The sequence below is a fragment of the Primulina eburnea genome, chromosome 18, assembly GCF_022965805.1.
Source record: "Primulina eburnea isolate SZY01 chromosome 18, ASM2296580v1, whole genome shotgun sequence".
NCBI classification, from domain to species: domain Eukaryota; kingdom Viridiplantae; phylum Streptophyta; class Magnoliopsida; order Lamiales; family Gesneriaceae; genus Primulina; species Primulina eburnea.
Window position 1 is genome coordinate 16143982 of NC_133118.1, and position 18324 is coordinate 16162305.

Here is an 18324-nt window from a genome sequence, read left to right on the forward strand (position 1 = left end):
TCGGGGGCATTAGCATAGAATTCACGCACCACCGAGACTACCGCCGCATGAGGTTGATCACAGAATTGGTCCCATCCACGCCTTCTCATATCGACAATAATATCTAATTGGCGGTCCTCATATTGTTTCCGAACCCCCCGCTCGGCTATAGGATTCCTATGAATTTTAGCATGCTCGTATCGAGCCCTAGCCTCCACACTAATAAAACGATGTCTATCAAACGCGGGAGACGATGAAGAAGAGCCGGGGTTACCTTTTTGTCTTTTAGGAGCCATAGGAGTGGAAGGATGGAAGAGGAATACGATGGCCGGAGCAAAGACCCGATTGATGAACTAGGCGTGTGTTCCTACGAAGAAGAGTCGCCTTGCCGAGGTTTGGAGAAGAAATCGACCACCTGCACACAAAAATTGAGGGAGAGAGTGAAGAGGAATTAGGGATTTTGAGGGTAGGGGCGTGCAGAAAATGAAAGGGGGAAAGGGGTTCGCGACTTAAAAAGCAGTCGCGCTCGAGCGGTAAAAAATTACCGCTCGAGCGCCGAGTCCTCGGGAAAAAAAATTTCAGAGGCAGATGTTCGCACTCGAGCGGTAAAAAATTACCGCCCGAGCGCCAAGCTCTCTGGACATTTGTATGAACTTCGCGCCCGAGCGGTAATAAATTACCGCCCGAGCGCCGAGCTCTCGGGACAATTCACACTTTTTTTTTTTGAATAAAAACATAAAATAACACTAAAATCAAATTGAATGCAAGATGAAGGAAAAAAGAATAGTTCTCAATTTATAGTCGAGAGCTTGACTGTCGGTCCGTCTCAGTACAGATGATCTTGGAACCGTGTGATTCCAAGTTGTGGCTCAACTGTGCCACCCATGTAGTGCTTGAGGCGCTGGGCATTGACCGTGAATGTCCTGTCCTTCCCATCTTTCAATTCGACAGCTCCCGATGGATAAACTTTCGAGATCACGAATGGACCGGACCATCGCGACTTCAATTTACCGGGAAACAAGCGCAACCGGGAGTTGTAGAGCAGAACACTTTCACCCACTTTAAATTCTCTCTCGATGATTCTCTTGTCATGAGCCTTTTTGGTTTTCTCTTTGTAAGACAGTGCAAGATCATAGGCCAAATTTCGGAATTCCTCCAACTGGTCCAATTGAAGCAACCGCTGTTCACCTGCATCAGTAAAATTAAAGTTTAGTGCTTTTGTGGCCCAGTATGCTCGATGCTCTAACTCAACAGGTAGATGACATGCTTTACCAAACAAAAGCCTATACGGTGTAGTGCCTATAGGTGTTTTAAAAGCAGTCCTATACGCACAAAGAGCATCATCTAACCTCACCGACCAATCTTTCCTACTGACACCTACTACTTCCTCCAAAATTCGCTTAATCTCACGATTCGACACTTCCACTTGACCACTTTTCTGTGGGTGATAAGGGGTAGAGATTTTATGTGTGACACCATATTTGCTCAAAAGTTTTTCAAAGAGTTTGTTGCAAAAATGAGTGCCACCATCACTAATGATTGCTCGTGGTGTTCCAAAACGGTTAAAAATATTTTTCTTCAAAAATTTTAGAACCACTTGAGCATCATTAGTGGCGTATGCTTCCGCCTCTACCCACTTAGACACATAATCCACCGCCACCAAAATGTATTTTTTTGTGAAAGAACTGGGGAACGGTCCCATGAAATCTATCCCCCATACATCAAAAACCTCACACTCAATGATATTATTTAAAGGCATTTCGTGACGGTTAGAGATGTTACCTGACCGTTGGCATTTATCACAATGTAGCACATAAGAACGAGCATCTTTAAAGAGGGTTGGCCAATAAAAGCCACATTCGAGTACCTTAGATGCCGTCCTTGTTGGTCCAAAGTGACCACCTACCTCACGGTCATGGCAATGGTTGACAATCTTATAAAACTCTTCCTCCGCAACACACCGTCTTATCATGGAATCTGCACAAATCTTAAACAAGAACGGTTCCTCCCAAAAATAGTATTTTACGTCAGAAAAGAATTTCTTTCGTTGGTGAAAAGATAGGTTCGGTGGAGGTGTGCCTGTGACAAGAAAGTTGGCGAAATTTGCATACCATGGACAATTTCTCACCTCAAATAGTTGCTCATCCGGGAACCAATCATCGATAGCATGATCAACAGAATCATTACAAATATATTCTAATCTAGACAAATGATCTGCAACCACATTCTCAACACCCTTCTTATCTTTTATTTCTAAATCAAATTCTTGCAACAATAGAATCCACCGAAGTAGGCGTGGTTTTGCATCTTTCTTAGCAAGTAATTGTTTAAGTGCAGAGTGGTCAGTGTAGACAATGACTTTAGACAAAACAAGATATGCATGAAACTTGTCAAGTGCAAACACTACTGCAAGTAACTCTTTTTCGGTGGTAGCATAATTCTATTGTGCCTCATCTAGAGTCTTACTTGCATAGTATATAGTGTGGAATACCTTGTTCTGTCTTTGGCCGAGGACAGCACCTACCGCAGTATCACTAGCATCGCACATGATCTCGAAGGGTAGATCCCAATCCGGTGCTACCAAGACAGGAGCCGTCACCAAGCGCTCCTTCAACTTCTCGTATGCCTGCAAACAATCAGAATTAAAGTCAAAAGGTACATCTTTCATGAGTAAAGAAGATAGAGGTTTGGCAACTTTAAAAAAATCTTTGATAAAACGCCGGTAAAAACCGGCATGGCCTAGAAAACTTCTAACTCCCTTTATGGACGCCGGAGGTGGTAAGTTCTTAATCACTTCAACTTTGCCTTGTCCACCTCGATTCCGTCCCCCGAAACCTTGTGCCCTAGGACAATTCCCTCTTGTACCATGAAGTGGCATTTTTCCCAATTAAGCACCAAGTTTGTCTCCTCACATCTCCTCAACACTACCGTCAGATTCTGCAAACAATCATCAAAAGAAGAGCCAAATATCGAGAAATCATCCATAAAAATTTCAAGAAAAGTTTCTATCATATCATGGAATATAGCGGTCATGCAACGTTGAAATGTGGCAGGGGCATTACATAGACCAAACGGCATGCGGCGAAAAGCAAAAGTGTCGTAAGGACAAGTGAAAGTGGTTTTCTCTTGGTCCTCCGGCGCAATCATAATTTGGTTGTACCCCGAATACCCATCCAAGAAGCAATAAAACTCATGACCCTCTAACCTCTCAAGCATCTGATCAATAAAGGGAAGGGGAAAGTGGTCTTTACGGGTGGCATCATTCAATTTTCTATAATCAATGCACACACGCCATCCCGTAACAGTCCTAGTGGGTATTAATTCATTATTTTCATTTGTGATAACAGTAATCCCACCTTTCTTTGGCACACATTGAACAGGACTTACCCATGCACTATCAGATATAGGATAGATAATACCTGCATCGAGAATCTTAATCGTTTCAGCTTTCACTACCTCTTGCATCTTAGGATTCAATCTTCGCTGAGGTTGCACAAGAGGTGAGTACTTCTCTTCCATCAAGATCTTGTGCATGCAGACTGATGGATTGATCCATTTGATATCCGCCACCTTCCACGCAAATGCACCCTTGTGTGCTTTCAATACTTCCAACAGTTTGTCCTCCATCACATTTGTCAAAGCAGCAGAAATAATGACAGGTAAAGTGTTATTCTCACCTAAGTACACGTACTTGAGGTGTGGAGGCAACGGCTTCAGCTCAAGTGTTGGGGGATCCTCGATGCTTGACCTTTGAGGGGTCAAATCTCTTCGTTCTCCTAGATCCTCTAGTCGCATCCTCATTGGCTTTCTCCATGGTTGGTTGGCATTAAAGTGTGCCACAATTTCGGCTCCTTCCTCATCCAATTCCTCTTCTCCCAATTCAGTATCGATAGTGGCCTCCAAAGGGTCCCTAAGAGCATCCTGCACATAGTTAGACGCAAGAGAGTCAAATGCATCAATTCTAAAACAACTATCAGAATGCAGTGTGTGCTTAAGTGCATTAAACACATCAAAAATAATCTCTTCGTCGCCCACTCTCAATCGCAACTTCCCTTCTTGCACATCAATTAGTGCCTTGCCAGTCGCAAGGAACGGTCTACCCAAAATCAGAGGCATCTCCTCATCCTCATCCATATCAAGCACCACGAAGTCCGCAGGAAAGATAAACTTGTCCACTTTCACTAGCACATCCTCAATCACTCCGCGGGGGTACTTGACAGACCTGTCAGCCAGTTGTAAAGACATCCTCGTCGGCTTAGGCTCTCCTAATCCGAGTTTCCTGAAAACAGATAAGGGCATCAGATTAATACTTGCACCAAGATCACACAATGCTTTACGAAAAACAACATCACCAATCATGCAAGGGATAGAAAAAATCCCTGGGTCTTTTAGTTTCGGTGGGATTTTGTTTTGCACCAAAGCAGAGCAACTCTCAGTCAAGTTCACTGTCATGTGATCCTCCAATTTTCGCTTGTTAGCTAAGATGTCCTTCAAGAATTTGGCATAACTAGGCATTTGCATTAAAGCATCGGCAAAGGGAATATTGATATGCAATTTTTTAAACACCTCAAGAAATTTACCGAATTGTGCATCTAGTTTTGCCTTTTTCAATGCTGCAGGGAAAGGCGGGGGAATAACAATCCTAGGATGTGCCGTGGGTGCTGGTGTAGAGTTAGATGACTTACCTTTTGACGCCTCAGCCTGCTCATCCGGTACTTGGCTTTTCTCTTTCTCTCTAGGCTCCAAAATCTTTCCACTCTTCAACTCAATGGCCTTCACTTGCTCTTTTGGATTAGTCTCGGTATTACTTGGCAAGGTGCCCGGCTCTCGACTTGCTATCATCTTGGCCAACTGTCCAATTTGATTCTCGAGCCCCTTTATTGATGCATCTTGGTTTTGGAGTCGAGTTTCAGTGGATGAGATAAACTTAGACATCATTTGTTCCAAGTTGGACTTTTCTTCTCTAGGAGGATCGGATCTGTACATCGGTTGTTTCCCATATTGTTGTCCTCCTTGCGGCCTATTCTGACTGTTTTGACCGCCCCATGAGAAGTTGGGATGTTGCCTCCACCCAGGATTATATGTGTTCGAGTAAGGTCATTCCGTGGACGGTTTTGGACTCCCACTTGATGCACAGGTGCTCCTTCGGGCACATAGAATGGATTGTCATATTGACAGTCTTTCACATAGTGCTCACCTCCACATTTCTCACAGAATACCTCTTGCAAACGCATAGCCGTGCCACCCAAGTTCAAGCCATCTATTTTCCTGTTTAAAGCATCAAGTTGTGCAGTAATAGCAGAAAAATCAGTTACCTGGTGCACTCCAGCACTTCTCCGCTGGTTGTTTCTGTCAGATTGAGGATGATAACTGCTAGCAGCCATCTCCTCCAACAACTCATATCCTTTTTCCGTAGTCTTCCTCAACAGGTTCCCACACGCAGCAGCATCTATCATAGTACGGTTAGGAGTAAGCAAACCGTAATAAAAAGTTTGAACGACTAACCCAAGTGGTAACTCGTGATGTGGGCATCTTCGTAATAGATCCTTGAAACGCTCCCACGCCTCATATAGTGACTCTTGATCGAACTGAGCAAATGTTGTGATGTCTGCCCGCAGCTTCATGGTCTTCGATGGAGGAAAGTATTTGATGAGAAACGCCTTCGCCATGTCCTCCCATGTAGCGATCAAACCTACAGGTAAACAATTCAACCAAGCTTTAGCTTTATCACGCAAAGAGAAAGGAAATAAACGCAGTCTAACAGCATCATCAGAAACTCCATTAAATTTAAAAGTATCGCAAATCTCAAGAAAATCCGCGATGTGTGTGTTGGGATCGTCCACAGAAGTTCCTCCAAATTGGACGGTGTTCTGAATCATCTGGATAATGGCTGGTTTGATTTCGAAGTGATTTGCCCGCACGATAGGTCTCACAATGCTAGGGCGTGCACCCTCCAAAGAAGGTTGGGCATACTCCAGCATTGGTATGCGGCGTGGCATCTCGATATGTCTCTCCTCACGCTGTTCCTCCTCACGTTCTGGCTCGTGTCTCTCCATAGTTCTTTAAGCCTCTGCTGTTGTCTCCTCCTGCGGAAGGTTCTTTCAATTTCAGGATCGAATTCAAGCTCCACGTCAAGTGACTTTGGCATGCACTGGAAGGGATATCTGTAAGAAAATTTGAAGTGTTATCTCAAGAGAAATGAAATAATGCTAAAGGAAATGACTAAAAATAAGATTGTAGATTAACAGTCCCCGGCAACGGCGCCAAAAACTTGATCGAGCAAAACTTGCACTGTGAATTCTCCAATAAAATTTTTTTTTATGCTCAAAAAGTGATCGCAAGTGCAAGATGTCAAGTAATAATATAGTGTATGTGAATACGAATATCGTTCCACTGAGGACTGTATTTAACAATTATTATTTTAGTTATTAAAACTTTAGCGACGAAAGGTGATTGATTGTGTTATAACTACTAAAATGCAAGAAAATTTAAACAAACAAGCTCAAAGATTAAATGATGAAATATGAATACTAAATCAATGGATTGAATTTCAAATGATAAAAGAATTTGTTGGGAATTCTGGTTCACCTACCCCTTATTAATTAATTAATTCGTTCGATTGTGTTCTACGTTTCCGACAGGATTTCCTATTTAATTGAACACACTCTCTCGAGCTATGTCAAACTAATTCACTCAATGAAGTAATTAAATGTCTTTAATTATTTATCAAGAATGAATCGCATTCCGATTAATGAAATCCCCTAGTTTTCGACCCTAAGGACTATGACTATCGGCACGTATCCAATTTCATATATCTATGCAAATTGTAGATCCGCGAATTATACTACTCGATCCTATCACTAGTTATTCTCTCGAACTCACTCGTGATATAAAATAGTCGTTAAAGTCAGCTACGCTCAACGACACAATGAAAATCGTAGAATAATCAAGGATAAATCACAAACCGAAATATAAATTAACCAACTAAAAGTTTGGGGTAGGATCCCCTTTAATCCCAACAAATATGAAAGTTAGCTACTAGAATTCATAATGAAAATCAGCAAAACACTATTTAAATGACGGAAAATAAACTAGAAATACGAGACGTGACGAATTCTGCGAAGAACGATGCCCGGAAACCGTCGATCTTCAATACAAGTGCAAAAATCCTCTCTAAACTCGATGACGGCTCCTCAATAATGTCTGAATATCTCTGAATAATCCCCCCAATTCGTCCCAAGACTTACCATATCGTTCTCCATCATCAAATCAGGCAAGAAATCGCGAATAACACTTTCCAAAAATAGGTGGCGCTCGGGCGGTAGAAAAGTACCGCTCGAGCGCCACACTCTCTGTAATTCTCCTTGGCATATGCAGCATTCGCGCTCGGGCGGTAGAAAACAACCGCTCGAGCGCCGACCTTTCTGTCGAAGTTCCTTTGGGGCTTTCATCTCGCGCTCGGGCGGTAGAATTTCACCTCCCGAGCGCCAATCCTTCTGTACAAGAACTTCGGCATTTCTCTTTTCGCGCTCGGGCGGTACAATTTCACCGCCCGAGCGCCAACTCCTCTGCCCTTTTTGTCTTGACTTGGCACTTGGCTCCGATTTTTGGTTGTTCCGGCCTTTTTCCTGCAAATTAATCACGCCCGAGTGAGATAGGATAAAATGCAAATATTCACTCTAAAATGAACAGAAAGTAAACGAAATGCATGCATGCACCATGCAAACACAACTAAACCAATGCAATAAAACACGTAAAAACGACACATATCAACCATTTTAAAATATTTAGTAAGATATGAAGTTCTGACTTTTACTTCATAAATATTCGCTCCCATTGTTTTGACATCTTTCACTACCCTCTAGTGAAAACGGGAAACTCCTTTCCTTAGTAGGTACGTAAGGTCCAATTAGCGAATTATGATCCCGAATAATATCAGCCAATCACAATTCTTAAAAGGTAGTTTCCAATTGCATCACAATGCAACCCTTAACGTAAACTTTTGTCTCACGTTTGATTAGGACCCAATAATATGACGTCGTTCATCTTCACGTGTCAAGCCTTACCCATCGATGTTGAACCTTAATGGACGGTCGCCATGAGTTCCCCCAATAATATGAGCCGAAATCATGGGAGTTCCACGTAGTTCACATCACCATGTCAATGGATGTCACAGCTTTCCGGCACCCAGGGCCCCCCAATAATATGAGCCGAGCCCCGAGCATGGGTAGCGTTCATCATGCATCCATTGTCGATGGAAGACATGGAAATTATAAACAAATTTATAATTCCCTTTTTCGGGCTTGATATAAATTTTGAATCTTATTCAAAATGAAGGTTTTTTAATTTTGAAATGTCTCATCATTAATTTTATTTAAAAAACTCGCCATGTTTGATCCTATGTTTGCCGGATTCATGCAACTTTGTTATTATCATAATAATAACGCACATACTCATTATTTATAACATATCATGCATATATTATAAACAGTAAACAAACAAGGATGATCAATCGCCCCAATACTAATGGCCCGTGTGAGCTAAACACGGGCCAAGGTCCAATCCTAGGGTAAATGCACGGGATGCAAATGCAACTATTACATTAGCTTCCAATATTTACATGTCTTCGATCTTCATAATCATCATGGCCACCATCTTCCAATCTTGATCATCCACTATACTAATATTTATAAATAAATATCCATGGCAAATAGGGATACATCTCATGGGGGGTGGGAACGGGCCATAAACCAAGCCCACTTTATAAATTAATAATTATTACAATCATTCAACACAAAATATCCTAGCATACACCTAGCAAATTGGGCTTGGGCTTTTGATCATCCTTCATGCATAATATCACATATCATACACCATCAATTAATTATCACAATAATTAATTGATCCAATATTATATATCTTGATCCAATCACTAACCGCCACGATTATAAACTAAATTAACAAAGTATACAAACACATTCGTCTACTTTCAAATTAATTTATTTATAACCGAATTTCTTGTAAATCACAATTTTCTATAAATAATTAAAGTCCAACTTCAATTATTTATTTTATGAGAAAAATTTGCAACTTTTGTAATTTTAAACTTAAGGGTCCAAAAACTTATTTTTCACCAAAAACATTTTGGCCCATTTAAAATTCACAAATATGTTAGCCATCCAATGGCCCAACAACTCAAGGCCCAAGACACTTTGGTAATCCAAAACACTTTTGGAAACCCTAGTCGTCATCGCTGTCGCAAGAGCTCCGTCGCCGGATTCCGGCAACAAATTTTTTTTTTTTTATATTTAAACTAGGGGTTTCGGGCAGCCCAAGGGGCTGCCCTTGCTGCCCGTTTCGGGCAGCCCCTCGGGCAGCCCGAGGTGACCGAAATGGGCAGCAAAATGCTGCCGAAATTTGCCCCAAATATGGCCTTGATTTTGGTTGCAAAAATGATCTCAAGCGGTTAGAAAACGATCTCAATATAATATCATGTATTATGCTACACAAAAATGGTAACCATAGCTCTTGATACCACTTGTAAGGGAACGATTTATGGAGACCGAAAACGCAACGGAAGTACAATTTTTCTTTAAAATTTCGGCCCCCACATTGTTGTGTAGCAAATACATTTAAACACCATACAAGTCATACATAGGGTGTTAGAAATAGTTTTACCTATCAACCTCTTGAGGTTGATGAATGGCTCCAACTAAGGTGTAAACACCTTAGCTCTTCAATGGTAGACAATCTACAAGCTCCTCCAAGCTTTTGGACTCCTTACTTCAAATCAAGCCCACCACCAACTAGCTAGAACCACCCTAATTTTGCACTAGAAAAATTAGGGTATTTTTCATAGAGAAGTGTGTGTATTCTTCAACAATTGAAGAACACAACATTGGGGAAAAAAACTTGAGAAATTTCGGCCAAGAGAGTGAGTGGGAGGAGAGAAGGAAGACTAGTCTTGGTTGTGGGAAAAGGTGTAGCAAAAAGTTGCATGTCATGCCAATTTTTTTAATCAAAAGTATTCCCCAACCTTTCACCTCCCAAGAATGCAATTCCACTTGGGCTTGTAACAATTACAAGGCCCATGGACTTTATTTAAATGTCTCAAACCCATTTGAGACCATTTAATAATTACTTGATTTTACTCAAGCGTACTAGTTTAATAATTATTTCTAATTGGGCTCTACAAGGCCCAATGTTATTTAATTAATTCAACACTTGAATTAATTTAATTATTTGGACTCTACTAGGTCCACTAGTATTTAATTAATTCAACACTTGAATTAATTTAATTTAGTCCATAATAATGTCTATGGAAATCACAATTTTCAAATACATTATTCGCTTGGCCAAATTTTAATTTAGGAACACTTCCATAAATTAAAATTTACATTTCTCTCATAGAAGTCATACTTCTCTTTTTTCTTACGCCTATAAACTCATTTATAAGCCGTTCAACACACTGAACTATTTTCTCCATTATAGAAGTCATAATTCTAATTTTCCTTATGCTTATAAACTCCTTTATAAGCCGTTCAACACATTGAACTATTTTACTTCTCAACGGGATCTAGAAAGCTAGTACTTGTGTGGCCCTCAATGCTTCATTGATACAACTAGCTGTGGGTTCACACCTCCATATGATTCGGACTAAACATGTCCTTATATGAGCATACCCCAATTGCTCCATTCTTATTTATCAACTCCTTGATAATAAGAACGTCAGAACTCAAGTCTGATAGTACCCAACCAATCATGTTAAACGCCTAGCAGCGTCGCTTACATGATTCCCTAGGTATCAAATGATAGTGCCTGCAAGAACCATTCAATTATGGTTAGCGTACAGTACGGTCCCTTCAACTCATATATCCCGATCGATTCGACAACCATTGGTTTATCGAGAGTTGTCAATGAATCGATACTATGTGTCATGTTGTAGTTGCATCGATGGTGTAATCTATGAAACCCCTTTCAAAATTACCACCATACTCTGATCAGAGATTTCAAACTACATATACATGAAAACACATAGGATATCCATACCCGTAGGTAAGCGGTGAATCCCCGACTACAATGCATCGACTCCTATGTGTTTCGACAGAACACCCAACCTTGCCACCTGATGACCCCATGAGAGTCGGTAAACAAGTCAAAGTGTAATTCTAGCACATAGAGTCTCAATGTTGTCCTGGGTCATAAGGACTAATGGTGTAGAACCATATACCAGGACTTTTCCACTCGATAAGTGAGAACCACTTGGAAAGTCCTTTTATGGAGGGTTGTTCGGTGCACTCTACAAGGAGCACCTATCTGCATGTTCGGACATCACAATGTCCCCTACCAATGAAACATGGTACTCACATCGCAGATAATAGTCTCGAACTCGAGCGGTCTATATCCTTCTTAGTGGCGGCTGAATCGACTAGGAACCGTTTAGAATATACAGTATTCCAAATATGAGTTTCATGATACTCATCATATGAGCATCTCATATTCTTTCTACTATTTGTATATTCAAGGGCTTTATCTATGCAACTAGCATGGGTATACAGATAAAGATTTGCCAAAACAATAATTTCAAATATTATTAAAATAAAGATTGCTTATACATAGAGTTTCATTATGAACACTCGGCCAACACTTGGCTCGACGGGCACCTACTCTAACTGTTAGAGTAGGTGCCCGTCGAGCCAAGTGTTGGCCGAGTGTTCACAATGAAACTCTATGTATAAGCAGTCTTTATTTTAATAATATTTGAAATTATTATTTTGGCGAATCTTTATCTGTATACCCATGCTAGCTGCATAGATAAAGCCCTTGAATATACAAATAGTAGAAAGAATATGAGATGCTCATATGATGAGTATCATGAAACTCATATTTGTAATACTGTATATTCTAAACGGTTCCTAGTCGATTCAGCCGCCACTAAGAAGGATATAGGCCGCTCGAGTTAGAGACTAGTATCTGCGATGTGAGTACCATGTTTCATTGGTAGGGGACATTGTGATGTCCGAACATGCAGATAGGTGCTCCTTGTAGAGTGCACTGAACAACCCTCCATAAAAGGACTTTCCAAGTGGTTCTCACTTATCGAGTGGAAAAGTCCTGGTTTATGGTTGTACAGAATTAGTCCTTATGACCCGGGACAACATTGAGACTCTATGTGCTAGAATTACACTTTGACTTGTTTACCGACTCTCATGGGGTCATCAGGTGGCAAGGTTGGGTGTTCTGTCGAAACACATAGGAGTCGATGCATTGTAGTTGGGGATTCACCGCTTACCTTCGGGTATGGATATCCTATGTGTTATCATGTGTATGTAGATCGAAATCTCTGGCCAGAGTATGGTTGTAATTATGAAAGGTGTTTCATAGATTACACCATCGATGCAACTACGACATGACACATAGTATCGATTCATTGACAACTCTCGATAAACCAATGGTTGTCGAATCGATCGGGATATATGAGTTGAAGGGACCGTACTGTACGCTAACCATAATTGAATGGTTCTTGCAGGCACTATCATTTGATACCTAGGGAATCATGTAAGCGATGCTGCTAGGCGTTTAACATGATTGGTTGGGTACTATCAGACTTGAGTTCTGACGTTCTTGTTATCAAGGTGTTGATAAGTAAGAATGGAGCAATTGGGGTATGCTCGCATAAGGACATGTTTAGTCCGAATCACATGGAGATGTGAACCCACGGCTAGTTGTATCAATGAACCATTGAGGGCCACACAAGTACTAGCTTTGTAAATCCCGATGAGAAGTAAAAATAGTTCAATGTGTTGAACGGCTTATAAAGGAGTTTATAAGCGTAAGGAAAATTAGAAGTATGACTTCTATAAAGGAGAAAATAGTTCAATGTGTTGAACGGCTTATAAATGAGTTTATAGGCGAAAGAAAAATAGAAGTGTGACTTCTATGAGAGAAATATAAATTTTAATTTATGGAAGTGTTCCTAGATTAAAATTTGGCCAAGTGAATATTGTATTTGAAAATTGTGATTTTCATAAACATTATTATGGACTAAATTAAATTAATTCAAGTGTTGAATTAATTAAACACTTGTGGACCTAGTAGAGTACAAATAATTAAATTAATTCAAGTGTTGGATTAATTAAATTATATTGAGTCTTGTAGAGCTCAATTAAAATAATTATTTAACTAGTGGGACTTGGGTAAATTCAAGTAATGTTTAATTAGTCTCAAATATGTTTGAGATAATTAAATTTAGTCCAAGGTTTTTAATTTGATTAAAAACCATATTATATAACTTGCATGCATGGGAGGTCAAGAGTTGGAGACTACTTTTTGGGATATCAAGGCATGGCATGCAAAAAGGTGTTTTTGCTTTTTGCTTTTTGGACATCCAAGACAAGTCTTCCTTCCCCATTCTTGCAAGGGACATGGCCGAAAAATATTCACCTAGATTTCTCCCTCATTTTTCTCTCTTTTGTTCTTCAAATTGTTGGAGAATAAAATACTTCTTTCATTGAAAAATCTTCTTGTTTTTCTAGTGCAAAACAAGAAGGGATTTACCTAGTTGGTGGTGGGCCTAATTTGAAGGAAAGATTCAAGCATTTGGAGGAGGAGCTTGTAGATCTTCATGCCTTGAAGAGCTTTGTTGTTTGACAACAAAGTTGGAGCCACAATCATCTTTTGAAGTTGATAGGTATATTTTCTTAACATCCTATGTATGGTTTGATTTTTGTAAATATTACACAAGAACAAAACATGGTGGCCGAAAATATTCTTTCAAAATTTCGAATTTTATGCTTCCGTTGCGTTTCCGGCCACCGTAACCGGTCCGCTTTCAAGTGGTATCCGAGCTTAGGTTACAGATTTTGTGTAATATTTACGTAATATTATGTTGAGATCGATTTCTAACCGTTTGAGATTTTTTGTGCAAGAAAATCATCAAGGCCGAATTTTTTGAAAACAAAAAAAAAAAAAATGTTTTCGGGCAGCTTGTTGCTGCCCGTGAAATCTCGGGCTGCCCGAAAATTTCGGGCAGCCGAGGGGCAGCCCAAGGGGCTGCCCGAAATGTGCAGTTTCTGTTTTTTTAAATAAAAAAAAAAAATTTTTTTGTGTTGCCGGAATCCGGCGACGGAGCTCCGGCGACGGCGATGACGGCTAGGGTTTCCAAAAGTGTTTTGGACAATCTTAGTGTCATGGGCCTTGAGATGTTGGGTCATTGGATGGACAACATTATTTGTGAAATTTAAATGGGCCTAAGTATTTTTGGTGAAAAATGGGTTTTGGGCCCTTAAGTTTAAATTTACAATTGTTGCACATATTTTCTCATAAAATAAATAATTGAAGTAGGACTTTAATTATTTATAGTAAATGGTGATTTACAAGAAATTCGATTATAAATAAATTAATTTGAAAGTAGACAAAGGTGTTTGTATACTTTGTTAATTTAATTTATAATTGTGGCGGTTAGTGATTGGATCAAGATATATAATATTGGATCAATTAATTATAGTGATAATTAATTGATGGTGTATGATATGTGATATTATGCATGAAGGATGATCAAAAGCCCAAGCCCAATTTGCTAGGTGTATGCTAGGATATTTGTGTTGAATGATTGTAATAATTATCAATTTATAAAGTGGGCTTGGTTTATGGCCCGTTCCCACCCCATGAGATGTATCCCTATGTGCCATGGATATTTAATTGTAAATATTAGAATAGGGGAAGATCAAGATTGGAAGATGGTGGCCTTGGTGATTATGAAGATCGAAGACATGTAATATTGGATGCTAATGTAATAGTATAGTTGCATTGCATCCCGTGCATTTACCCTAGGATTGGACCTAGGCCCGTGTTTGGCTCACACGGGCCATTAGAGTTGAGGCAATTGATCATCCTTGTACTGTTTTCTAATTATAATATATGCATGATATGTTATAAATAATGAGTATGTGCGTTATTATTATGATAATAACAAAGTTGCATGAATCCGGCAAACATACGATCAAACATGGCGAGCTTTTAAAATAAAATTAATGATGAGACCTTTCAAAACTAAAAACCCTCATTTTGAATAAGATTCAAAATTAATATCAAGCCCGAAAAGGGGAATTATAAAATTGGTTATAATTTCCTTGTCTTCCATCGACAATGGGTGCATGATGAACGCTACCCGTACTCGGGGCTCGGCTCATATTATTGGGGGAGCTTTGGGTGCCGGAAAGCTGTGACATCCATTGACATGGTGATGTGAACTACGTGGAACTCCCATGATTTCGGCTCATATTATTGAGGGAACTCATGGCGACCGTCCATTAAGGTTCAACATCGATGGGTAAGGCTTGACACGTGAAGATGAACGACGTCTATAATGGGTCCTAATCAAACGTGAGACAAAAGTTTACGTTAAGGGTTGCATTGTGATGCAATTGGGAAACTACCTTTTAGGAATTGTGATTGGCTGTATAATCGGGATCATAATTCGCTAATTGGACCTTACATACCTACTGAGGAAAGGAGTTTCCCGTTTTCACTAGAGGGTAGTGAAAGATGTCAAAACAGTGGGAGTAAAAATTTATAAAGTTAAAGTCCATACTTTATATCTTATCAAATATTTTAAATAGTCATCAACATTTATCTGTTTTTACTTTTCAGTACAAATCAACAATGTCTTCGATGCGCAATTCGATATCTGTAATACTCGACAAACACATATTAACTGGACCTAATTACCTCACTTGGCTAAGAAATTTAAAAATAGTCTTAAATTCGGAAAGGGTAACATATACACTGACTCAGTCGCCCCCTGTTGAGGCTCCGACTGACTGCACTCCTGAGGAATTGCAGGCTTACAAGGAATGGTGTGACCATGACTTGATAGCCAGGTGTTATATGCTGACTTCTATGAACGATGAGCTACAGAGGCGTTTTGAGGGTGCAAAGAGTGCTGCTGGCATTCATTTGCATCTCAAAGAGCTCTTTGGAGAGCAAACGCGTCCTCTTAGGCATGCAACCGTCAAGGAGCTGATCACTTTGCGCATGCGAGATGGGGCCTCGGTCCATGAGCATGGCCTAAAGGTGATCGGGCTCGTGGACAAGCTCGTTGGCATGGATATGATCTTGCCTTCGGAGTTGACCACCGACGTGTTGCTGTTATCGCTGCCTAGCTCATTTGATCCTTTTGTGGTGAATTTCAACATGAACAAGATGGAACCGACCCTTGAGGAGTTGGTGAACATGCTTGTTACGTTTGAATCCACCATCAAGAAAGAGAAGTTGGTTCTTTATGTGGGTTCTTCATCTGGTACGAAGATTGATCCACATGGGAAGGGAAAGAAGAGTTCTTTCCAAAGTCCCAAGAAGAACGTGCCCTTGTTGAGGCAATCTCCGAATCCTGTTGAGGCAGCCAGACCAGTTAAGGCTGACAATACTGGTGATGTTTGTCATCACTGCAAGAAGCCTGGACATTGGAGGCGAAACTGCAAGGAATATCTGGCCCAGAAGTGTTCTGGAAACGGTATGTTCTAAATTTAAGTAAACATTTCAATTAACTCTACTTCTTGGGTATTAGATACCGGTTGTGACTCACATCTCTGTAATGGGTTACAGGTGATGGGAAGAAGTAGGAAGCTTAAGGAAGGTGTGACCTTCTTGAGGATGGGCAATGGAGCAAGAGTTGCTGCCAAGGCCATTGAAGATGTTTACTTATTATTGAACAATAGTTTAAGTTAATTTTATGAGATGTTTTGTTTGTACCTGTTTGGTGTAAAACATTGTTTCCATTTCTATTGTGATAAAAATGGATATTCTTGTTTATTTAGCAAAGGTGTTTGCAACATTTACAAGAATGAATGTTTAATTGGTACTTGAAAACGATCTCTATAACTTAAAAGTAAAAGATATTCTACTAAATGTCCATTTAAAGGCAGACACCATATGAGATATGGATGGGTAAGCCTCCCAAATATTCTTGTCTTAGAATATAGGGAGCCCTGCTTATGTGAAGCAGGTAAGTGGGAGATAAATTGGATTGTTGATCCATTTTATGTTACTTTGTGGGATATCCAAGGAATAAAGTTGGATATCATTTCTATCATCCCCAAGAAACAAAAATGTTTGTTTCTAGGAATGCAACCTTTTTGGAAAAGGATTTTCTATTGGATAGAAAAAGGGAGATGATAGAACTCGAAGAGGTTCGAGAGAAACCCGCAATTATAGAACCCACACCCGATGAGCCAAGAGAGGAGATACAAGCTCCTAGCAGATACGAGAAAGTCTCGAGACCACCTATGAGGTATGGTCAGCTTCTTGAAGAAGGCCATGATGAGCCTAACCATGGATGTGATCCAAGGACCTTCAAGGAAGCGTTATCTGATGCCGATTCATCCAAGTGGCTTGAAGCAATGGAATCTGAGTTGAATTCCATGCATTCGAACCAAGTGTAGGATCTTGTGGATCCACCTGAGGGAACTGTTCCCACAGGGACTTGGGGCGGATGGGAAGGTATTGACCTTCAAGGCGCGATTGGTGGCAAAAGGATGTACTCAAAGACAAGGAGTTGACTTTGAGGAAACCTTTTCCAATCGCAATGTTCAAGTCCATAAGGATTTTATTAGCCATAGCTGCATAGTATGACTATGAGATATGGCAGATGGATGTCAAGACAAACTTTCTTAAATGGGGATTTTAAGAAAGTTATTTACATGTCTCAACCTGAAGTGTTTACATCTATCGGAAGTGAGCATATGGTATGCAAACTTCAAAGACCTGATTATGGTCTAAAGCAGGCATCAAGGAGTTGGAACCTTAGATTCGATAGTACAATCAAAGAGTTTGATTTACTAAGAATCCTGAGGGACCCTATGTGTATAAGAAGGTCAGTGGGAGTGTTGTGACATTCCTGGTGTTGTATGTTGATGACATTCTACTCATTGGGAATGATGTAGGAATGTTGTAATCAACTAAAATATGATTAGCGAGTAAGTTCTCAATGAAGGACTTGGGTGAAGCATCTTTTGTATTGGGATACAGATCTATTGAGATAGGTCAAAAGGATGGCTTGGTCTCACCCAGTCCACATACATGATACCATCGTGAAGCGGTTCTCGATGGATGAGTCCATGAGAGGACATTTACCAATGTGTCATGGCGTGTCCATATCCAAGTCTGTCTCTCAAGACAGATGCAGAGATAGTGGCGATGACACGCATTCCGTATGCTTCGGAAATTGGTAATATCATGTATGGGATGATATCTACACGTCCTGACGTGGCGTTTGCACTATGTGTAGTGAAAGGATATCAATCGAACCCTGGTCTTCCACACCTGAAAGCTGTGAAAGACATCCTC

At 40.2% G+C, this 18324-nt stretch overlaps 1 non-coding gene across 1 annotated transcript; it reads left to right on the forward strand.

The window, feature by feature from the left end:
• The first annotated feature begins 5493 nt into the window (after positions 1-5493).
• On the forward strand, positions 5494-5599 carry LOC140820340 (small nucleolar RNA R71). The gene has a single exon (XR_012115417.1). It is a non-coding gene; the product is annotated as a small nucleolar RNA R71 (small nucleolar RNA).
• The last annotated feature ends 12725 nt before the right edge of the window (positions 5600-18324 follow it).